Source organism: Narcine bancroftii, chromosome 5 (assembly GCF_036971445.1).
Source record: "Narcine bancroftii isolate sNarBan1 chromosome 5, sNarBan1.hap1, whole genome shotgun sequence".
Lineage (NCBI taxonomy): Eukaryota > Metazoa > Chordata > Chondrichthyes > Torpediniformes > Narcinidae > Narcine > Narcine bancroftii.
Window position 1 is genome coordinate 60,203,323 of NC_091473.1, and position 11,491 is coordinate 60,214,813.

The window sequence follows — 11,491 nt, forward strand, 5'->3', positions numbered from 1 at the left end:
TCGAAAACCCCAACCCATTACGTATTGTACATGATAGTGAAACCTTAGACCAGTGGTTTTCAAACTTTTTCTTTCCACTTGCATACCGCCTTAAATAATCCCTATGCCAGAGGCGCTTTGTGATTAGTAAAGGATTGCTTAAGGTGGTATGTGAGTGAAACGAACAAGCTTGCAAACCACAGTTTTAATTGTACCTAATTGTCTCATGATGTGCATGGTTTCATAACTCCAAAGGAAATGGGCCAGTGACAATTTTTCTCAAGCAAAACATTTCAGAAACAATTAGATCTAGAGCAGTGATTCTCAACCTTCCCTTCACACTCACATGCCACCATAAGGAATCACTTACTAATCACAGAGCACCTATGGCATAGGGATTACTTAAGGTGGTTTGAAAATCACTGCCTTAGAGAAACTAAGAAATATGAAGTGGACTTACAAACTGGAGGATCAGATTGGTAAATTACTGTGCTCTTTCAACTTACTGAAGAAGCGGAGCCAGACTGCAATAAATGGTGGTGCAGATTGCTGGAGTTGCGTGGGAGACCATTGAAAGCACTGTGTGAGAAGACAGAAATGCAGCAAGCAGGCCAGCATCAGGGTTAGACTGAGAGTTAACCCATTCAGACCCACACTCCCAAATATCTTATTCTCAAAAGTAAGATCGCTGGAGAATAAAATGGATTACCTGAGGCCACATCACCAGGGCAGCTGTGATTACAGAAATTTGGCTCCAGGGTACATACCAGACTCGGCAATCCAACTGGATGACCTTATCTCCTTCAGGGCAGACAGATTTGCCACTGCTTCTGACAAGACTCAAGGAGGGGGACAGTGTTTGCATCAGTGAGAACAGGTGCACAAATGTGCCTGTTATAAAGATATTTTCCTCAGCAGAGATAGAGTACCTGTTGGTGAAATGAAGACCTTTCTACCTACCCAGGGAATTCTCAGCCACGCTGATTACCATAGTTTGTTTTGCTTCAACTAATAAGGGTAAAGCAATGAAGGAGCTTTTTGGTGACATTTGTGAAGCCCAGACATCCCTCTCTGACAGTTGCATAATTGTTCCTGGCAACTTCAATCATGCCAACCTGAAAACTGTTCAATCATGGTTTCAACAGCATGTCCACTTTGCCATCAGATGAAAGAACTCCCTGGATTGGGTGTTCATCCCAAGTATGTACAAAGCTGCCCCTTGCCCCCAACGTGGCTATTCAGATGACATTTTCATTTAGACAACCAGCAAAATGAACAAAGCCAGTTCACAGGGAGATCAGGACGTGACATGGGGAAGCAGTGGGGTTGGGGGAGGTGGGGGTGGGTGGGAGGGTAGTGATGGAACTACAGGACTGCTTTGAGACCATGGACTGCAACATTTTCAGGAAGGCGGCCACCTACAATGGCCATGTACAATGGCCATAGAGGAGTATGCAAGCTCAGTGACTACATTCACAAGGATCTCACTGAGTACAAGGCTAACCAGATGCAAAGCAATTAGCTAATGCAAAGGGGAAAATAATATGGGAGGAGACTTTAATTTTCCTTTTGATTCGAAATTGGATAGATCAGGTAGAATTATGGTTAAAAACAAGGTAGTTAAAGTTGTGAAGAATTTTATGAATGGAATGAAACTTGTGGACAGTTGGAGGAGAATGTATCCTGATGTTAGATATTATTCATTTTATTCCTTTAGACACAAGACATATTCACGTATAGATGTGTTTTTGATCTCCTCTCAACTGCAAACTAGAGTTCAAAATATTCAATATCAAGAAAGGATGTTGTCTGATAATTCACCTTTCATTATGTCTATTTTGTTTGAGGAGGAGCAAAATATAAGTTATAGATGGAGGTTTAATATGGCATTGTTGAAAAGACAAGATTTTTGTGAATTTATAAGACAAACTAATAAGTTTGTAGTTTGGGATTCTTTGAAGAGGACCAATAATAAGTTATATGGCTAAGGTTAAAAAAGAATATATGTCTGAAGTTAACCATTTGAAAAATGAAATAATAAAGATGGAAAAAGAACTGCAAAATCAAGTAAATTATGAGAAATGAAGAACATTGGATTTTTTTTTTAATTGAAATTTAATACAATATAAACATACAGAGTGGAGAGAGATAAGGTTAACCTGACAAAAATATTATGAGTTGGATAATAGAGCACAAAGTTTTAGCATGGCAATTAAAGGCTGAACAATTATCGAGAACAATTAAAAATATAAAAGAAGATTTGGGTCATCTTACTTATAAAACACATGGCATTAATGACATTTTTATGAAATTTTATAAGAAATTATATCAGTTGGAAACCTTGAAAGATGGAGACAAAATAGATGAATATTTATCACAAATTATTTTGCCACAATTAAATTTAGAAAAGACTGAATGAACAAATCCTTTTACAGTTACAGAAATATGATATATTGATGGAGATAATTATGGACTCCAGGAGAACAAGGGATAACCACCCTCCACTACACATTAATAGCTCTGTAGTGGAGAGAGTAGAAATTCCTCGGAGACCACTTAAGAAGTGATCCATCCTGGACACAAAATATCACCTCACTTGTCAGAAAGGTGCAGCAGCGAGTGCACTTCCTGAGAAGAATGAGGTGGGAAAAGCTACCAGCCTCAATTCTGTCAACTTCCTACAGGAGCTCGATCGACAGCATCCCAGCTGGCTGCATCACAACATGATGTGTTTGCTATAGTGATTGGAGGTCAATCCACAGGAACATAAGAGAAGCAGAGAGGATCATTAGGGTCTCCCTCCCTCCCCCCCCCCCCCAAACCCCATCAAGTGAATCCAAGGAAAGCATCTAGTCTGGATGGAGTACCCGGCTAAGTATTAAAAGCCTGTGCTGACCTACCAACGTATTCACAGATATCTTAAACATCTCACTCCAGTAGGTACCCACCTGTTTCAAACAGGTGCCAATCATACCAGTGATTGCCAATCATACCAAGAGTGTGCAACTCGCCTAAATGACTACCAACCAGTGGCAGAACACAGGAACATAAGAAATAGGAGCAGGAGTAGCCTATCCGGCCCGTAGAGCCTGCTCCGCCATTCACTAAGATCATGGCTGATCTGATCATTGACTCAACTCCACCAACTTGCCTTTTCCCCATATCCCTTAATTCCATTTTTATGTAAAAAATCTTAACTATACCTTAAATATGTTTAATGAAGTATCCTCAACCGCATCCCTGGGTAGAGAATTCCACAGATTCACTACTTTCTGGGGAACACAGCTTTTCCTCATGTCTTTCTTAATCTACTCCCCTGAATCTTGAGGCTGTGTTCCCTTGTTCTGGTCTCACCTACAAGTGAAAATAATTTTCCTGCCTATATCTTATCTATCCCTATCATAATATTATATGTTTCTATAAGATTTCCTCTCATTCTTATAAATTCAAGTGAGTATAATCCCAGACGATTTAGTCTCTTGTCGAAGGTCAACCCCGTTATCTCCGGGATCAACCTGGTGAACCTCCTCTGGACTGCCTCCAAGGTCAATATATCCTTCAAGTATGGAGACTAGAACTGCACACAGTACTCCTGGTGCAGCCTCACCAGTACCTTGTACAGTTGCAGCATGACCTCCCTGCTCTTGAATTCAATTCCTCTAGTGATGAAGGCCAATATTCCATTTGCCTTCTTAAAAACCTGTTGAACCTGCGACCCCCTTTTTTGCGAATCACGCACAAACACACCCAAGTCCTTCTGCACTACAGAATGCTGCAGTTTTTCACCATTTAAATAATAATCTGCTCTTCTATTTTTTCTACTAAAGTGGATGATCTCCCATTTACTAACATTGTACTCCATCCGCCAGACCTTTTCCCACTCCGCTAACTTAAATATATCCTTCTGCAGCCTATCTATATCCTCTGTACAATTTGGTTTTCCAGTCAATTTGGTATCAACCACAAACTTGGCTACACGACACTCTGTCCCCTCTTCCAAATCATCAGTGTAAATGGTGAACAGCTGCAGGCCCAGCATCGACTCCTGCGGCCCCCCACTCACCACTGTCTGCCAGTCAGAAAAACACCCATTTATCCTGATTCTCTGCCTTCTGTCAGTTAACCAATTCTCAATCCATGTCAATATACCTCCCCCAACTCCATTCATCTGTATCTTATTGATAAGTCTCTTATGTGGCACCTTATCAAACGCCTTCTGGAAATCCAAATAAACAACATCAACCTGTTCCCCTCTATCTACCCCGCCCATTATATCCTCAAAGAACTCAAGCAAGTTTGTCAAACAAGACCTGCCCTTTCTGAATCCATGCTGAGTTTGCCTGATGAAACCCTTTCATTCTAAATGTCTCACTATTTCATCCTTAATAACAGCTTCAAGTATTTTTCTGACTATAGACGTTAAGCTAACTGGCCAATAGTTACCCGTCTTCTGCCTGCATCCATTTTCAAAAAGTGGCATGACATTTGCTGTCTTCTAATCTGCCCAGAATCCAGAGAATTTTGGTAAATGACGACCAACACATCGTCTATAACTCCTGCCATTTCCCTCAGTACCCTGGGATGCATCCCATCAGGACCAGGGGATATGTCCACCTTCAGTCCCATTAGTTTGCTCATCACTATTTCTTTTGTAACAATTATTTAATTGAGCCACTCATCTCCCTTCACCTAAGAAGGAAAAAAAACAAAAACAACGGGGATAAAAAAGAAGGAAAGTCACCAGAAGTGAAAGGAGAAGGCCTTACCTGCATGAAGAAGCAGGGACCTGCCATAGACAGAGGAGCCCGCTCCCCGAGGTTAGTGGAGACCCCGCAGGGTCACAACCTCCCAACCACGGGAATGCAAAAATGGCTCATTGAGCTAAACAGAGGTGCGCAATGTGCACAAGGAAAAGGAAAACACCGACGGGAGGGGGCCCAGCTGTGGAGTGAACTTACACAGTGCGACCAGCTGAGAGATGCCCGACAGCAGGGTTCTCAGCTGGAAGAAGAGGAAAGCAACAGGAAAGGGAGTGATAAGAAAGAAAAATAGCAACATGAAGCCCAACAGATAACTAGCCCAGAAGAAGAGGACCAACATCAAGAAGCCATGAAAAAAAATACACAACAAACTGAGGCAAGCAGCTCAACAAGAAAGTCAGAACAGACATATACAAAAGGAAGAGAAATAAAAGACACAAACCCAAGAGCAGACACAGAAGAAGAAGAACACCAAGCTCTGCACAGAGCAATAGAAGGTAAAATATATGGACAGTACATAGATTTTTTTAAAATTCAAGAACAAATTAAAGCATTAAAAGAATGGTTGACACTACAATTTATGAAATGAAAAGTACAGAAGAAAAAGTGAGTAGAATAGAGCTGGTCATAACAGAGGTAGGGAAAATATTAGAGAATGTGGAAGAACGACAAAGGCTGTAGAAATGGAAGTGAATGACTTAAGAAGAAAATTGGAAGAAAGTGACAAAAAAAATTAAAGAGTCATAAGAGCTGTTATCTCAGAAGATGGATATAATTGAAAACTATAGTAGGTGAAACAATATAAAGATAGTGGGCCTAAAGGAAGATGAAGAAGGCAAAAATATGAAAGAATTTATAAAAGAATGGATCGTAAAAGTCCTGGGAATACCAGAATTGCAGGAAGGAATGGAAATAGAAAGGACACACAGAACATTAGCCCTGAAATCACAGTCACAACAAAAACCAAGATCCGTTTTAGTAAAATTTCTGAGACACACGACAAGAGAAAATGTATTGGAGAAGGCAAGGAATAAAATTAGAGAAGACAAAAAACCATTTGAGTACAAGGGTCAATTTTTTTTTTTTTTTTAACGCAGACATAAGTTTTGAGCTCCTAAAGAAGAGGAAGGAATTTAACACAGCAAAATTGATACTATGGAAAAAAGGCTATAAATTAATGTTAAGATATCCAGCGGTGCTTAAAATAGTTACCCCGGGGGAACAATACAGACTGTTCTCAGATCCGGAGAAAGCACGAGAATTTGCAGAAGGCCTGCAGGACAGAAAGAGAGATGAAGAAATGTAACAAGAACAAAGAACGACGACCAACTACATATAAAAATGTAAAAATAATGTATAAGTAAGAACTAAAGAAGGGAAGAAAAGGGAAGTAAGGGAGAAGGGGAGAAAAAAAGAGAAGAAAAGAGGGGGAGCTTTGTTTTAATGTGAAGATAAAAGTCTTTTCTGGAGGGGGTTGGGTGGGAGAGAATAACAGTCACTGCGAAATCAGTTGACACTTGCGAACGGGTTCGCAAGCTGAATGGAGAGGGGAGTTGTGGTTGCCCGGCAAGGGACAAGGAGCGACTCGGGGTGGGGGGGGGGGGGGGGGGACACTTGGGGTTAAGGAAATTTTAGATGTGGAAGTGGTTGAAGTATTTTATGTTTTAGAAGTGTTGTCATACATTGAGTTCAAAAAAGGAAAACTGAGAGATGAAAATGGGAAAAAGGGGAAAGGTGGTGTTGAGGAAGGATATAAACAGAGTGGAGAGAAGGTTTACCAGAATGTTACCTGGGTTTAAGCATCTAGAGTATAGGGAGAGATTGGACAGATTAGGTCTTTATTCTTTGGAGCGCAGAAGGTTGAGAGGGGATTTCATAGAAGTATTTAAGATTATGAAAGGGATAGACAGAGTGGATGTGGATAGACTATTTCCATTAAGAGGAGGAAAGATTAAAACAAGAGGACATGAGTTAAGAATTAAGGGGCAGAGGTTTAGAGGTAACATGAGGGGGAACTTCTTTACTCAGAGAGTGGTAGCCGTGTGGAATGATCTTCCGGGAGAAATAGTGGCGGCGGAGTCAATTGTATTATTTAAGAAAAGGTTGGACAGGTATATGGATGAGAAGAAGATGGAGGGTTATGGGCATTGTGCAGGGATGTGGGACTAGAAAGGGGTGTTTGGTTCGGTGCGGACTAGAAGGGCCTAATGGCCTGTTTCCGTGCTGTAATTGTTATGTTATGTTAAATGAGGTGAAAACAGAGTATGAGATGGCCATGTTGAACTATATGACTATAAACCTTAATGGAATACATAACCAAATCAAAAGGAAAATGCTATTAAATTTACTGAAAAAAGAAAAAATAGATATAGCATTCGTGCAGGAAACGCATCTAACTGAAGTGGAACACAAGAAATTAAGGAGAGACTGGGTAGGGCACATAACGGCAGCATCATATAATTCAAAAGCCAGAGGTGTAGCTATATATATATATCTATATCTATCTATATATCTATCTATATCTATATAGATAGATATATAGATATATCTATATATCTATATATCTATATCTATCTATATATCTATATATCTATCTATATAGATATAGATAGATATATAGATAGATATAGATATATCTATCTATATCTATCTATATAGATATATCTATATCTATATATATAAACATGATTATCCAACTGCACGAAAACCAACAAGGTCGGGTCAGATACAACAATGAGCTCTCTGAACCCTTCTCCATTAACAATGGCGTGAAGCAAGGCTGTGTTCTCGCACCAACCCTCTTTTCAATCTTCTTCAGCATGATGCTGAACCAAGCCATGAAAGACCTCAACAATGAAGACGCAGTTTACATCCGGTACCGCACGGATGGCAGTCTCTTCAATCTGAGGCGCCTGCAAGCTCACACCAAGACACAAGAGAAACTTGTCCATGAACTACTCTTTGCAGACGATGCCGCTTTAGTTGCCCATTCAGAGCCAGCTCTTCAGTGTTTGGCCTGGAAGTCAGCCCGAAGAAAACTGAGGTCCTCCATCAGCCAGCCCCCCACCATGACCACCAGCCCCCCCCCCCACATCTCCATCGGGCACACAGAACTCAAAACGGTCAACCAGTTTACCTATCTCGGCTGCACCATTTCATCGGATGCAAGGATCGACAAAGAGATAGACAACAGACTCGTCAAGGCAAATAGCGCCTTTGGAAGACCACACAAAAAAGTCTGGAAAAACAATCAACTGAAAAACCTCACAAAGATAAGCGTATACAGAGCCGTTGTCATACCCACACTCCTGTTCGGCTCCGAATCATGGGTCCTCTACCGGCATCACCTACGGCTACTAGAACGCTTCCACTAGTGTTGTCTCCACTCCATCCTCAACATTCATTGGAGCGCTTTCATCCCTAACGTCGAAGTACTCGAGATGGCAGAGGTCGACAGCATCGCGTCCACGCTGCTGAAGATCCAGCTGCGCTGGGTGGGTCACGTCTCCAGAATGGAGGACCATCGCCTTCCCAAGATCGTGTTATATGGCGAGCTCTCCACTGGCCACTGTGACAGAGGTGCACCAAAGAAAAGGTACAAGGACTGCCTAAAGAAATCTCTTGGTGCCTGCCACATTGACCACCGCCAGTGGGCTGATATCGCCTCAAACCGTGCATCTTGGCGCCTCACAGTTTGGCGGGCAGCAACCTCCTTTGAAGAAGATCGCAGAGCCCACCTCACTGACAAAAGGCAAAGGAGGAAAAACCCAACACCCAACCCCAACCAACCAATTTTCCCCTGCAACCGCTGCAACCGTGTCTGCCTGTCCCGCATCGGACTTGTCAGCCACCAACGAACCTGCAGCTGACGTGGACATTTACCCCCTCCATAAATCTTCGTCCGCAAAGCCAAGCCAAAGAAGAAAATGTACCAATCAAAATAGAGGATGAAATAATAGATCCAGCAGGGAGATATGTAATGATAAAGTGTCAGATATACTCAGAATATACTCAGAATTCTGGAATTTGGTCAATATATATGCACCTAATGAAGAGGATCAAAAGTTTATGCAAGATTTTTTTTTGAAGATTGTAGATAAGCAAGGGAATATATTGATAGGAGGGGATTTTAACCTTAATTTGGACCCAAAGATGGATAAAACTATAGAAAAGATTAGCAAAAAGAACAAACTAGCCAAATTTATGGTTAAATCAATGCAGGAAATGCAACTTTTGGATATATGGAGGAGACAACACCTAAAGGAGAAGGAATACTCATATTATTCGAGTAGACATAAAACATACTCAAGGATTGACCTGTCAGCCCATATCCAAGGGAGAGTTAGGAAAACAGAATATAAACCTAGATTGTTATCTGATCATTCACCCCTGTTATTAGCAAGAGAACTGGAGGACATCCCACCAAGAACGTATAGATGGAGATTAAACTCTATGCTACTTAAAAAACAGGAATTTAGAGAATTTATTGAATGCCATATTAAAATGTACTTTGAAATAAATATGGAATCAGTGAAAGACAATTTTATATTATGGGATGCAATGAAAGTCTTCATTAGAGGGCAGATAATAAGTTTTGTAACTAAGATGAAAAAGGACAACAATCAGGAAATAGAACAGATGGAAAGGGAAATAGTAAGTACAGAAAAAGAATTAGCAACAAGGGAAGACGCAACAAAAAGAAGAGAATTGGCAGACAAAAAAATAAAATACGAAACATTACAAACGTATAAGGTGGAGAAGAACATAATGAAAATAAAGCAGAAGTATTACAAGCTAGGAGAAAAAAAACACACAAAGTACTAGCCTGGCAACTTCAAACAGAACAAGCTAAAAGAACTATATTGGCATCAAGGAAAAAAGACAAACATATTACATATAACGCAACAGCGATCACTGAAAACTTTAAGGAATTCTATGAACAATTGTACCAAACTTAGAACAAAGGGAAAGAAGACAAAATAGATGAGTTTTTAGCTAAAACTGAACTACCGAAATTGCAAGAGGAGCAAAGCAAATTGATAAAACCATTTGAAATAGAGGAAATACAGGATATATTTAAAAAGTTACCGAACTATAAAATGCCTGGAGAGGATGGACTCCCAATAGAATTCTATAAAACATTCAAAGAGTTATTAATTCCTCCTCTCCTAGAAGTAATGAACCAGATAGAAGAAACACAAAACTTGCCAGATTCATGTAAAACAGCAATAATTACATTAATACCAAAGATGGGGAAAGATTCACTAACACCAGCATCAAATAGACCAATATCTCTACTTAACTCAGATTATAAGATAATAGCAAAACTATTAGCAAACAGATTGACCGATTGTGTTCCAAAAATAGTAAAACTAGATCAAACTGGATTTATTAAGAAAAGACGAACAACGGACAATGTCTGTGTTCATTAACTTAATCCATGCAGTACAAGGAAATAAGATACCAACAGTGGTTGTTGCTTTTGATGCAGAGAAAGCCTTTGACAGGGTAGAATGGAATTATTTATTCAAAGTACTACAGAGGTTCAACCTACCAGGGAAGTATATTAATTGGATTAAAGCATTATATAAGGGACCATTGGCAAAGGTGACAGTAAATGGATATATATCGAACCAATTTAAATTAAGCAGGTCAACTAGGCAGGGATGTCCACTATCTCCCTCACTGTTTGCTTAAGCAATAGAACCATTGGCAGAACTGTTAAGAACAGAAAATAAAATAAAAGGGATAAAAATAAAAGAGAAGGAATATATAATCAGTTTATTTGAAGATGACATCATAGTATACTTAACAGAACCAGAAATATCAATAAAAGAACTACATAAGAAATTGAAGGAATATGGAGAAATATCGGAGTACAAGATCAATGCAAATAAAAGTGAAGTGATACCAATGAATAATGCGGATTACACAGAGTTTAAAAAAGAATCACCATTTAAATGGCAAACACAAGCAATCCAATACCTAGGTATTAGATTAGATAATAATTTAGGACACCTATACAAATTAAATTATCAGCCATTAATGAAGAAATTACAAGATGACTTAGAACATTGGAAAGAATTACCACTAGCACTGATAGGAAGGGTAAATTGCATTAAAATGAATATCTTCCCAAGGATACAATACCTATTTCAATCATTACCAATTCCCTTAACAGAGAAATTCTTCAATTAACTAGAGAATAATAAGAAAATTCTTATGGAAAGGGGAGAAACCGAGGATAGCGCTAGATAAATTAACAGAATGGTACAAACAAGGTGGTTTGCAGCTACCAAACTTTGAAAATAATTATAGAACAGCACAATTAAGGTATCTATCAGATTTTTATTAAACAAGGGAAAAACCAGATTGGATCAAGATAGAGCTAGATAAAATAGGGGAGAAGGTACCAGAAGGTACATTATAATTGGGATGAAAAACTGGTACAATATAGAAATTCACCAGCACTGCACTATTTACTCAACATATGGAAGAAGATTCCTTTTACTTGCCTTTATACATGTAATTGTGGCTTATTTTACCTCCTAGCCTGAGAAGCCTGTGATTACCTCTTATTGTCCCCTCTCTTAAATGACAATTGAGAAATGCCAGTGGCAGGCACACCCCAACCCTGAGAGCAAATGCAAAATACTATGTATACCTGTGTATAAGATGACTGTATAAAACAACCCCCTGAATTTTCACCCAAAATGTAAGTTTTGAGCTATACTCACTGTATAAAACTACTC

The 11,491-nt window shown here is 39.5% G+C and overlaps 1 protein-coding gene across 8 annotated transcripts in view; it reads right to left on the reverse strand.

Moving 5' to 3' along the window:
* Positions 1-11,491, reverse strand: part of pappa2 (pappalysin 2) — a 406,366-nt gene that overhangs the window by 325,241 nt on the left and 69,634 nt on the right. The gene's annotated exons all lie outside the window — the stretch shown is intronic.